This window comes from Neltuma alba, unplaced genomic scaffold (genome assembly GCF_004799145.2).
Source record: "Neltuma alba isolate B1F8T4 unplaced genomic scaffold, ASM479914v2 tig00012848_pilon, whole genome shotgun sequence".
NCBI lineage: Eukaryota > Viridiplantae > Streptophyta > Magnoliopsida > Fabales > Fabaceae > Neltuma > Neltuma alba.
Window position 1 is genome coordinate 217,011 of NW_021637234.1, and position 10,882 is coordinate 227,892.

At 32.1% G+C, this 10,882-nt stretch overlaps 1 pseudogene; it reads left to right on the forward strand.

The window, feature by feature from the left end:
- Nucleotides 1-5,063: 5,063 nt before the first annotated feature.
- LOC114731829 (receptor-like protein 9DC3) lies at nucleotides 5,064-10,352 on the forward strand (annotated as a pseudogene).
- Nucleotides 10,353-10,882: the final 530 nt, after the last annotated feature.

The window sequence follows — 10,882 nt, forward strand, 5'->3', positions numbered from 1 at the left end:
TGAGAGATTGCTCAAGTTATTAGAGAGTTTCATGCGTTGTGAAATGGCTCAATCTTTCACACAACGGGCTCACCGGTTACAATTCCTAGCTCAATCAAAAATTTGATGAATTTGGAATAGTTGGATTCATCATCAAAACAACTCTACTATGAAAATTCCTGAACAGTTGACTAATATCAATTTTCTCGGGTCTTGAATCTTTCCAAGAATCAACTTCCCGACTAAACTACTAATTACTTTCCAACTAAAAAACCAAATTTCTTTAATTAATGACTTGTATTGATGATAATTTTTATATTTTATAATAAATAATTAATTCTAATTAATTTTATTTATTTATGTAAAGTTATTAATTATTAAGTGTTCATAATAATGAGCGAAGGAATAATAACTTTAGATATAATTCTTGTACAAAATATCTTTAGATATAAAAAAAAAAAGAGAGAAAAGGAGCACGACAGTCAAAGTCTTTGTTGAGTATTTTACAAACATACTTGCCCCATAAAAGGGGCATTCTGACTCGGATGGACAGAAACAGGTCTTTCTTTGGACCCCATCCAGTAACGCGATTGATGTCGTGGTGCCACAAGCTTTCTGTCTTCAATTTGTTCCCCAAAAAAACCAAACAGAAGGGGAAAATATGAGAGCCAAATTTGAAAGATAGTACTTCATAATCCCCAAATAGAAGGGAGATATAAGTTGTCATTTGATATTAAGATAAAATTACAAAAAAGTTCTTTATTAAAAAATTAAAAAAAAAAAAAAACTAACCTCTTGTCGGAAACCCGCTGGTGCGGGAGCCATCGGTGAGGTGACTTCCGATGGGATTTTTTCTCATTGAGAGGGATTTTTTTTTTTAAGAAAAAAAAGGTGGTGCAATTTGATCCCACCCCGTTGATGGTTTCAGCCAAAAATTATGACCATTATGCTAGGAATATTTTATTAACAAATTTGGAATAAAAATTAACAGATCACAATTTTAGCTTAAATAATAATTATTATGTCTTTTATTATGTATTTTTTTTAGTTCAACCTCAGTCTTTGTTTACATTATACTTTACTTTTATAAATTTCAGTTAACTTCAAACAACACATTAAAATGATTTATATGCAAGGCAATGATCATAAGTGTTTGATCCCACGGAAAGATCATTATGCGCCATTCCAATTAGTTTTAATCTATGTGTGATATTTATTAAGCACTTTAATTGGCATATGCGGGTAAAAAAATTACTTAAGGGCAGGATTTTTAGCACAAAAAAAATCATATTTTGATAATAAAATCGTATCATCTGGTGTTAGTATAAAGATGACACAAAAGAATTTAGAGCCCGTACATATATTTCGACTAAGAAACGCATAATAATTATTATCTAGGTTGAAATTGCAACTTGTTAATTTCCATTTCAAAGTTGTTAATACATATTAAAATGTAATCAATGCTTGTACATTGATATGATTTGAAATACTCAAATTTGTAATATTAGGTTACAGAGAAAAAAAAATATTTCGCATGTACATGGCATGCTTAATAATTGTTGGCAAACTACGCGTATGGGAATATTGGAAACTTTGAAAACAACTACTTGACAGTGAAAGGATAAGGAAAAGAGAAAGCAAGTCTTTTTTTTTCTTTTGGTATAATGACTTTGCAAGTCTAAGTATGTGAATAGACTCGTGAACCGTACATTAATGTTTGGTTCACATTCTGCTTTCTAACGCTGTGGTCCTGGTGCGTGGAAAAATATTATTTCGTAATAATGGGAACTTCTTGGAAATTAGAGGTTAGAAGGATAGGGGAAAATTCGTGTTGATTGGCCCCTATGGTTTAGTAATTTATTTAGGTCGAGTATATAATTTTTATGCCATAAAATTTAATGATAATTAAGTTTCAGTTTTAGCATTCTCCTCTTCAGTTGGCTTGCACCGATACAAATGTACTCATTCTCCCTTGAGTTGTATCTTGTAGATAATTATTCCCAATTTTTAATCTGTATTAGAAAATCAAAACAACAAGACACCGAAAGAAATTAGAAGAAGAAACAATCAAACCAATAAGAGGTATTTTTTATACATTGTTTGCACAAACAGGCACAGATGTAAGATTTTCCTTTTAGTTTTTTCTTGTCGCCCAGATTTTCCATTCATTTATAAATAGAGTTATTTCTCTTCACTTGTTGCAGCAAGCAAAGAGGATTTAGAAGTCACAAATGACGAGTCTATCGTTGTGTTCCCTTCTCTACCTCCAACTATTTCTCTTTCTCTCTCTTTCTTATTCCTTTGCTTTCCCAACATATCGTCCTGACCAATGCTTAGGCTTGCTAGACTTCCAAAACTCATTTTCCATTCAAAAACCCATCCTTCTTCTTTAGCTTCTGTGCTTTGTGATTCTTATGAAATCATTTCATACTTTAAGAGATCAACTTGGAAAAATGGTACGAATTGCTGCTTATGGGATGGGGTCACATGCAATCCATTGGGTCACGTCATTGGCCTTGATCTTTATTGTAAGGGACTTCATGGTAAATTCCTTCCCAACAGTTCTCTCTTCCAGCTTACCCATCATCAAAGACTTGACCTTGGTTTCCATGACTTTCAGGGGTCTCAAATACCATCTAATTTTTCCCAACCTGTAAGTTTAACACACCTCTCCTTGCATTACTGTAATTTTAGTGGTGAAGTTCCATCTCAGATTTCTCATCTTCAGAAATTGGTTTCACTTTATCTCGCTGAGTATTCGAATCATCTCATTCTTAAAGAAAAGACTTGGGAAAGACTCAAAAGAAATGTCACTCATATAAAGGATCTTTGGCTGGGAGGTGTGGATATGTCATCGATACCCTTAAGTCATCTACTAAAGAATCTTTCCTCTTCATTGGTCTCTCTTAAGCTTAGTAAAGCTGGATTACAAGGAAATTTAGATGAAAATATATTTTCATTTCCTTACCTTCAAGAGATACATTTGTATCTATTCTGATCTCAAAACAAATAACAATCAACACAGTAAATTTGCACTAAAATCTGAATATTATTTTTATATATATGATGAAAGCAACAGGAAATATCCAGAAATATATAAACGTCCAATCACAGAAATACAGAAAGTGCATAAAGGAAGGAAATCTCTAGGAGGATAGCAGAGAATCAGAGGGAAGGGGAAATACAAGGGGAGAGTGTCAGAAGAGAATCACCACAAAATCCACACTGAAAATGTTGGTTTGCATGACCCTTTATTTTGTACCACTCACATTCCACACATGTGCTCCAATGTGATTCATTTTGTCGGTGTCTACTGAAAAATTCAAGCCCAATAGTATTTGCCATATTTGATAGAGCAGGGTCATTTCCAATGATAATTAAGTTTCAGTTTTAGCATTTTCCTCTTTAGTTGGTTTGCACATATACAAATTAAATGTACTCATTCTCCCTTGAGCTATATTTTATAGATAATTATTACCAATTTTTTAACCTGTATTAGAAAATCGAAACAACAAGACACTGAAAGTAACTGGGAGAAGAAACAATGAAACCAATAAAAGGCATTTTTATCCATTGCTTGCACATATACAGATGTAAGATTTTCCCTTTAGTTTTTTCTTATCACCCAGATTTTCCATTTATTTATAAATAGAGCTATTTCTCTTCACTTGTTGCAGCAAGCAAAGGGGAATTTGCAGTCACAAATGAGGAGTCTATCATTGTGTTCCCTTCTTTGTCTCCAACTTTTTCTCTTTCTCTCTCTTTCTTATTTCTTTGCTTTCCCAACATGTCATCTTGACCAAAGCTTAGCCTTGCTAGACCTCCAAAACTCATTTTCCATTCAAAAACCCCATCCTCCTTCTTTAGCTTCTGTGATTTGTGATGCTTATGAAAGCATATCATACTCCAACATATCGACTTGGAAAAATGATACCAATTGTTGCTTATAGGATGGGGTCACTTGCAATCCATTAGGTCATATGATTGACCTCAATCTTAATTGTAGTTGGCTTCACAGTAAACTCCTTCCCAGCAATTCTCTCTTCCAGCTTTCCCATCTTCAAACGCCTGATCTTAGTTTCAATGACTTCCAAGGGTCTCAAATACCACCTAATATTTTCCAACTTCTAAGTTTAACGCACCTATCCTTGCGTAGTTGTAATTTTAGTGGTGAAGTTCCATCTCATATTTCTCATCTTCACAAATTGGTTTCACTTCATCTCGTTGAGGATTTGAATTATCTTGTTCTTAAGGAAAAGACTTGGGAGATACTCACAAGAAATGCCACTCATATAAAGGATCTTTCGCTATGTGGCGTGGATAGGTCATCGATTCCCTTGAGTCATCTATTTAAGAATCGTTCCTCATCTTTGGTCTCTCTTGGGCTTGGTAGAGCTGGATTACAAGGAAATTTGGATGAAAATATATTTTCATTTCCCTACCTTCACAAGATATATTTGTATGATAACCCAGATCTCACAGTCTATCTTCCGAAGTCTAATTGGATCAGTTCTATTAGATTTTTGGATCTTGCAATCATGAGGGTCACAAGAAAGTTGCCGCATTCCATTAGCCATATGAAATCATTAAATTTCTTGGATCTCTCATCATGCCAATTCTTTGGAGAAATTCCACCATCCTTATAGAATCTTACACAACTTCATTTTTTGGACCTCTTAAACAATAATTTTTCTGGTCAAATCTCATCATCACTTTCCAATCTTCAAGATCTCGCATTTCTTATTTTGTCTTCAAATAATTTTAGTGGCCAATTTCCATATTCAGTTTCAAATCTTAAAGATCTCTAGACTTTAGATTTGTCAAACAATGGCTTTTACGGAAAAATTCCTTCTTCAATTTTTACTCTACCATCTTTGTGTAATTTGATTTTATCTTCTAACCAGTTCACTGGTCATATTAGTGAAATATCTGCTTATTCACTGGAAGTGCTTGATGTGTCTAACAATAAGTTGCACGGCCCAATTCCAAGGTCAATTTTTAAGCTTCAAAACCTTACACTCCTGAACTTTTCGCACATTTGTGCTGCAGAAAATGTGTTGTGGCACAACTTGTCATGGAAAAACATGCGTGTTCTTGACTTAAGTTCCAACTCCATTCAAGGAGAGCTCCTTCCTTCTATTTGCAATGCTAGCACACTTAATATTCTTAACTTGTCCCACAATAACTTCACCGGCACCATTCCACACTGTATTGTCAGCTCTAACCTTACTCTTTTTGTGCTGGATATACAAAGTAATAGTTTCTCTGGCATTGTACTTGAATCATTTGAAGTGGGGAACAATTTAAGAACCCTAAATCTGAATGGCAACTTTCTAGAAGGGTCATTGCCTCGATCTTTGGTCAATTGCATAAGGCTAAGAGTCTTGGATCTTGGCAACAACAACATAGAAGACGTATATCCCCATTGGCTAGATGCTCTTGAAGAATTACAGGTACTTGTTCTTAGAGGGAATAAATTGCACCGTTTTATCCCATGTAGAAGCCATGCCTTTCATATGTTAAGAGTACTTGACCTGTCCGGCAACAATTTGAAAGGTTCTTTACATGCATCATTCTTCAAATCTTTCGAAGCTATGAGAAGATTGGATGGAAAAACTCACTTGCAGTACTTAAAATCTAGCTATGGTGGTGGCTTTTATGAGGACTCCATTGGGGTGACCTTGAAAGGATCTGAAATTCATCTACAAAAGATATTGACTGTTTTTACAAGCATTGGTTTATCTGATAACATGTTTGAGGGAGAGATTCCTCAAGTTATTGGAGAGTTCCACATGTTGAAGGGGCTCAGTTTCTCACATAATGGGCTCAATGGTGCAATTCCTATCTCAATAGGAAATTTGAGGAAGTTGGAATGGTTGGATTTGTCATCAAATAACTTTACTGGGAGAATTCCAACTGAGTTGACTAATCTCAATTTTCTTGAAGTTTTGAACCTTTCAAAGAATCAACTTGAAGGTTGCATTGCTAGGGGCCAACAATTTGAGACTTTCTCAAGTGACTCTTTTAAAAGAAACAAAGACTTGCATGGTTTTCAACTCATGATTCCATGCTATGCCCATAAGGAAAGACAAGAACCACTTCCAAGTTCTGGAGATGGATTTGAATTTGGATGGAAACCTGTGGTGTTGGGATATGTATGTGGAGCAGCATTTGGAGCAATGTTGTTTTAGGTTATGATGTTCACAGGCAAACCTCAATGGGTTGTAAGTCTAGTGAATGATCCGCCAAAGAGGAGGAAGAGAAGGGTTTGAAACCGTATGTAGTAGTTATGTCAGATTCCCTCTTTCTTTCTTGCTTTTGTTTTTTTTTTTTTACTGAAATATTTCCTTCTTGAGTTATTTTGCTTTTTTCTTAATATTTTAGCATATTTAATTTTGGGAGATCACATTAATCTTTTTTCTATTTGTTTATCTTATCATAAGTTTAAATTCAATAATTGTTTTTCTTAGTAAAAAAATGATAAAATATACCTATTTCTTTATTCATTTTGGGCGAGAACACATCATAAACAAATCCTAAAAAATTTCGAAATATATTAATTTTAGTTTCATCCGTGAAAAAAAAAAGGCAAATTAAAACAAGATCATGAGAGGGAGAGGAGAAGAAAAACCAAACTAATAAAGACGCATCAAAAAGCTTGTCAACAAAACAACAAGACAATAAAAGGATTAGCAGAAGAAGAAAAAAATTCAAACCAGTGAAAATGCATTACCATGTCTTTTATGTTAAAAAGACTTTGAAGTGAATGTTTATTTGCGAATAACTTTTTGAGTTCGAAATGACGTTATGAGAGGGTTAGAAAATTTGATGGGATTGGCCTGTGCTTAAACTATGATGTGTGGGCGTATGCGAAGAAAATACATCATTAATTTTTTTAAGCCTTAGAACAATAGACTGTGATCCCTCAATAAAGCCTCAACTAAGAAATACTCTTCCGGTCTTAAATATAACACTCTTATACTAATATATATAAGGGTTTTATATTTAGAACTGGAGGAATATTGATTATTAGATCGTAATCTCATAATGTTGAGATAAATACCTTTATTTTTTTTAAGAAAATAAATATGATAGTGAGGTGGGGAGACTAACCTAAGGTCTGTTTGGTGTGAGGAAAGATGAGCGGAGGAGAGGAAAAGAAAAATTTTAATGAGCTTAATTTAAAAAATTGGAAAAATAGGGTTACAAACTTTTAATTAATTTTTATTATTCTTTTATATTACTTCTTCTCTTTATTAAAATTTTAAAACCCCACTTTTTTAATTTTTTATATAGAGCTCATTAAAATTTTCCTTCCTCTCCCCTCATTGATCATCAAGATAATTCAGAATATATTTTTTTTCATAAAAGAAAACAAAAACGAAGTTCACATGACTTCCTATCTCACAATGGAAACGAGTTTATTTTGCTTTTGCCAATAATACTGAATTTCTCATTAATCTGCAAAATTAATACTAGCATAGTGTTTTTTTTTTTGCACACGTATTTTTTTACTAGAAACAATCATATTCGAAACACTTTTAGATACTAAATATACACACCTCTTCTAGTAAAAATTTAAATATTGATTTATCTCATTATAGGGAACTAATTTCTTATGATATACCAACTCTGATAGCACAAGCAGAACAGTTTTTTTCTGGTACGAGGTAGTATACATTTTGTCTAGTTTCATGCCCAATATAAATGCATCTTAGATAAGACCCAAAACAAGTATCGGCCTGACCCAATATTATAGTTCATGTGTTTCAGCCCAGTAGAATAATCTTTTATGTGTGGAGTGACCCAACAAAAAAGGGTTTTTCTGCAAAATTTTTGAAGTACTCATTAAAAATAGATTATTTTAATTAAAATTAAATTAAAAAGACAACTATTTAAAATTTTCAGCTTCCTAATAAGTCAAAGTTTCTCAAATGTAATCTATTATCAACTTATATATAGTGTCAATCTGGATCCTTTACACCGCACGTAGATATGTTTATATGCTATAATGATATTAAAAAAAAGATCAAATTCTTATAATAACAACCTTCAACATATTTCATCATATGACATATGCTTTAATTTCTCTAAAATATTACTCCTTCCGTTCCTTATTATAAGAGACAAATAACTAAATTACATTGATAAAAAAAAACAGTTAAAATTAGTTGAGGACAATTAATGTGTAAAAAGTGTAACGTTTTTTCCAAAAATGCCCCTATTAATAAGGAGAGAGAGTATGAGAGAGAACAATTAAATTATTAAAAGAAAGAGAAGTGGGAGGGAGAGAGAATATGAGTTGGAGACAAAATAAATACGGGTAAAATAGGAAATCAATACAAAAAACTAGAAACAACTTTTAAGTGTCTCTTATATATGGGAACATGCTATAAGCATCAAATGTCTCTTATAATAAGGAACGGAGGGAGTAATTTTTTGTACATAATATTCCTAACTAATTACAAAAATTTTAACTAAATTACCAAACTTCTTTAGCTAATGAATTCTATTGAGAATAATTTTAATATTTTGCAAGAAATAACTGATTTTAATTAATTTTATTACTCTATGTAAAATTGTTATTAAGCGTTTTTAATATTCACTAAAGGGAATAATAACTTAGGAAGTGTTTAGATAAAAACCAAACAATGATTTTAAAAATAATTTTATGATATATAAAATAAATATATAAAAAAATTTATCTTGATTTACAAAAAAAAGTACTTTTTAAAAGTATTTTAAAGAGTATCTAAACATCTTCTTAATAGATATTTTTAGTACCAGACGGTTCTTCCATGGCCCAAGCCTTTGCCTGCATTTGACTCCACCAAAATCCAGAGGCCCAATATAAGATTACAACTTCAAAAACCTTTGAAACAATAATAAGAAACTAAAATCATAAGTTTAAGGGTGTGTTTGGATTGGCGTTGGGTAAAACTGACTTCTAGTCTAACTGACTTTTCTAACTGAAGTTAGAGTAAAAGTCAGTTAGTGTAATGCGATTTCTGTTTGGATAGATGCTCATAAAAAGTCAGTTGAAAAAATTAAAAGTTGTTTGGATGATTAATAAAAAAGTAAGTTTAGATGTAAAATGACTGAAAAGGATATGAACTTTATTGAATGTTAATGTTTTATATTATATGATATTAGTATGATAATTGTTAAAAAAATAATTAAAATTATAATTGTAAAATAAAAATATTTGTTGGTGAGAAAATTTTGAACATGCATAGAATATAATTAAATACATATAATTAATTTGAGAAAATTAGGAAATTTAAATAAATTATTTTGAAATATTTATATTTATTTTTCTTCAAATTAATTTGCTTGAGTTATAAACTAATATGTAGTCTAATAATACATATAAGTATTTTTAAGAAATCATGTAATATAAAATATAATTAAATAACTTATTTAGCTTTTTAAATTTCTTAAATTAATCTATTGAATCTTATATGAAAGCATTCTCTCTCTAGGGCAAAAAAGTAAAAACATTTTGTTGTTCACTCATGTGGACCCCATCAATTGCGTTGCAGAAGGCAAAAGTCACTTTCTGGGACGATTGGAAAAAAAGTCAATTCATAGCATAAGTTCATTTGCACTCAACAGCAATCCAAACAACATGTTTACCTCAACAAAGCTTCAAACCGCCGTTTCACATGTTCCCAGGTACTTTTTCTCCTCCAAACGGTGATCCAAACGTACCCTAAAACTGCAAGAAAGTGGCGTGAGCTGAGAGAAATGTTCCTCAAGTTGGATCGATGAGTACAACGTGGGATTCTGTGATTGGTTTCTTATCGACCAGTTTTGTTCTTGGAACAGGATTAAGCTGCTAGCTTAATATTTTATTGTACACGTGTCTCACCAATAATTCCTAACACACATGCGCATAATTATTTAATCAATATATCTTGTGCTCCCCGTCAATATCGTAGTTTATATTCTCCTTGATCTCTCAGAAGCAAGAAACCGCCATTAAACACAGGGAAGAAGGTGGCGGCAGAAGAAGCCCATCACGTGCTGCTCTGAAGACTGTAAATGCAGGCCTCTAGGGTTTCTGCTAGGGCTTCCCTTTGCCTTCTTGTCTTTGCTCCTCTCTCTCATAGGTGTTATCATCTGGATTGTTGGGTTAGTCTGTTTCGATTTTCGAAGAATCCTAATTAAGAATAGTTGGGATTAATATTTTAGGAAAAAATCAATAGTAAGATGGAATTTTTTTTTTCTTTTTTGTGTTTTGCAGGTTGATATTAACATGTATATGCCCATGTTGTCTTTGTGTGACCATTAATTATTGTTGAATTTGCGTTGCTCTGATCAAGGCTCCGATATTGGTGATGGAGTGGTTCATCTCTAAGATTCCATGTTAGACATGTATGGTTCTATTACTGGTTCGATTCAGAGTATCCAAAGAGTTTTGTGCAGTTTAATTTTCATTGATCATTTCTTCTGGTTTTATTTGATCATTTTTATGTTATGAATTTTCATTGATACATCTTACGAGATTCTCTTTCCGTAAATGTAACACTGTAATAGTTTTTCCTTGCTCTTTTTCTTTTCCCCCCTAATTCCTTTTATTAATTATATGGTCTTTTTGGGTTGCCCTTTTAATTGTACAGCTCAACTACCATTGAAAGAAGACATTTTTATATTAGTTACAATAGGTTTTTAACGAAGATTTTTAGAGGAACATGTATGCCATCAATGTAGTAATTATGGGTCTCAATATCGTGATATAAGACTTTTCACAACAGTTATTAAGTAACTGATGTGGAAAGTTATCATATATTTGTCTTATTTGGGATCACGATTAAAATAATTTATATACACATTTTATGTAAATCGAGATAAAATTCTTTTAACATATTTATCTCGTATTCTATAAATTATGATTAAAAAA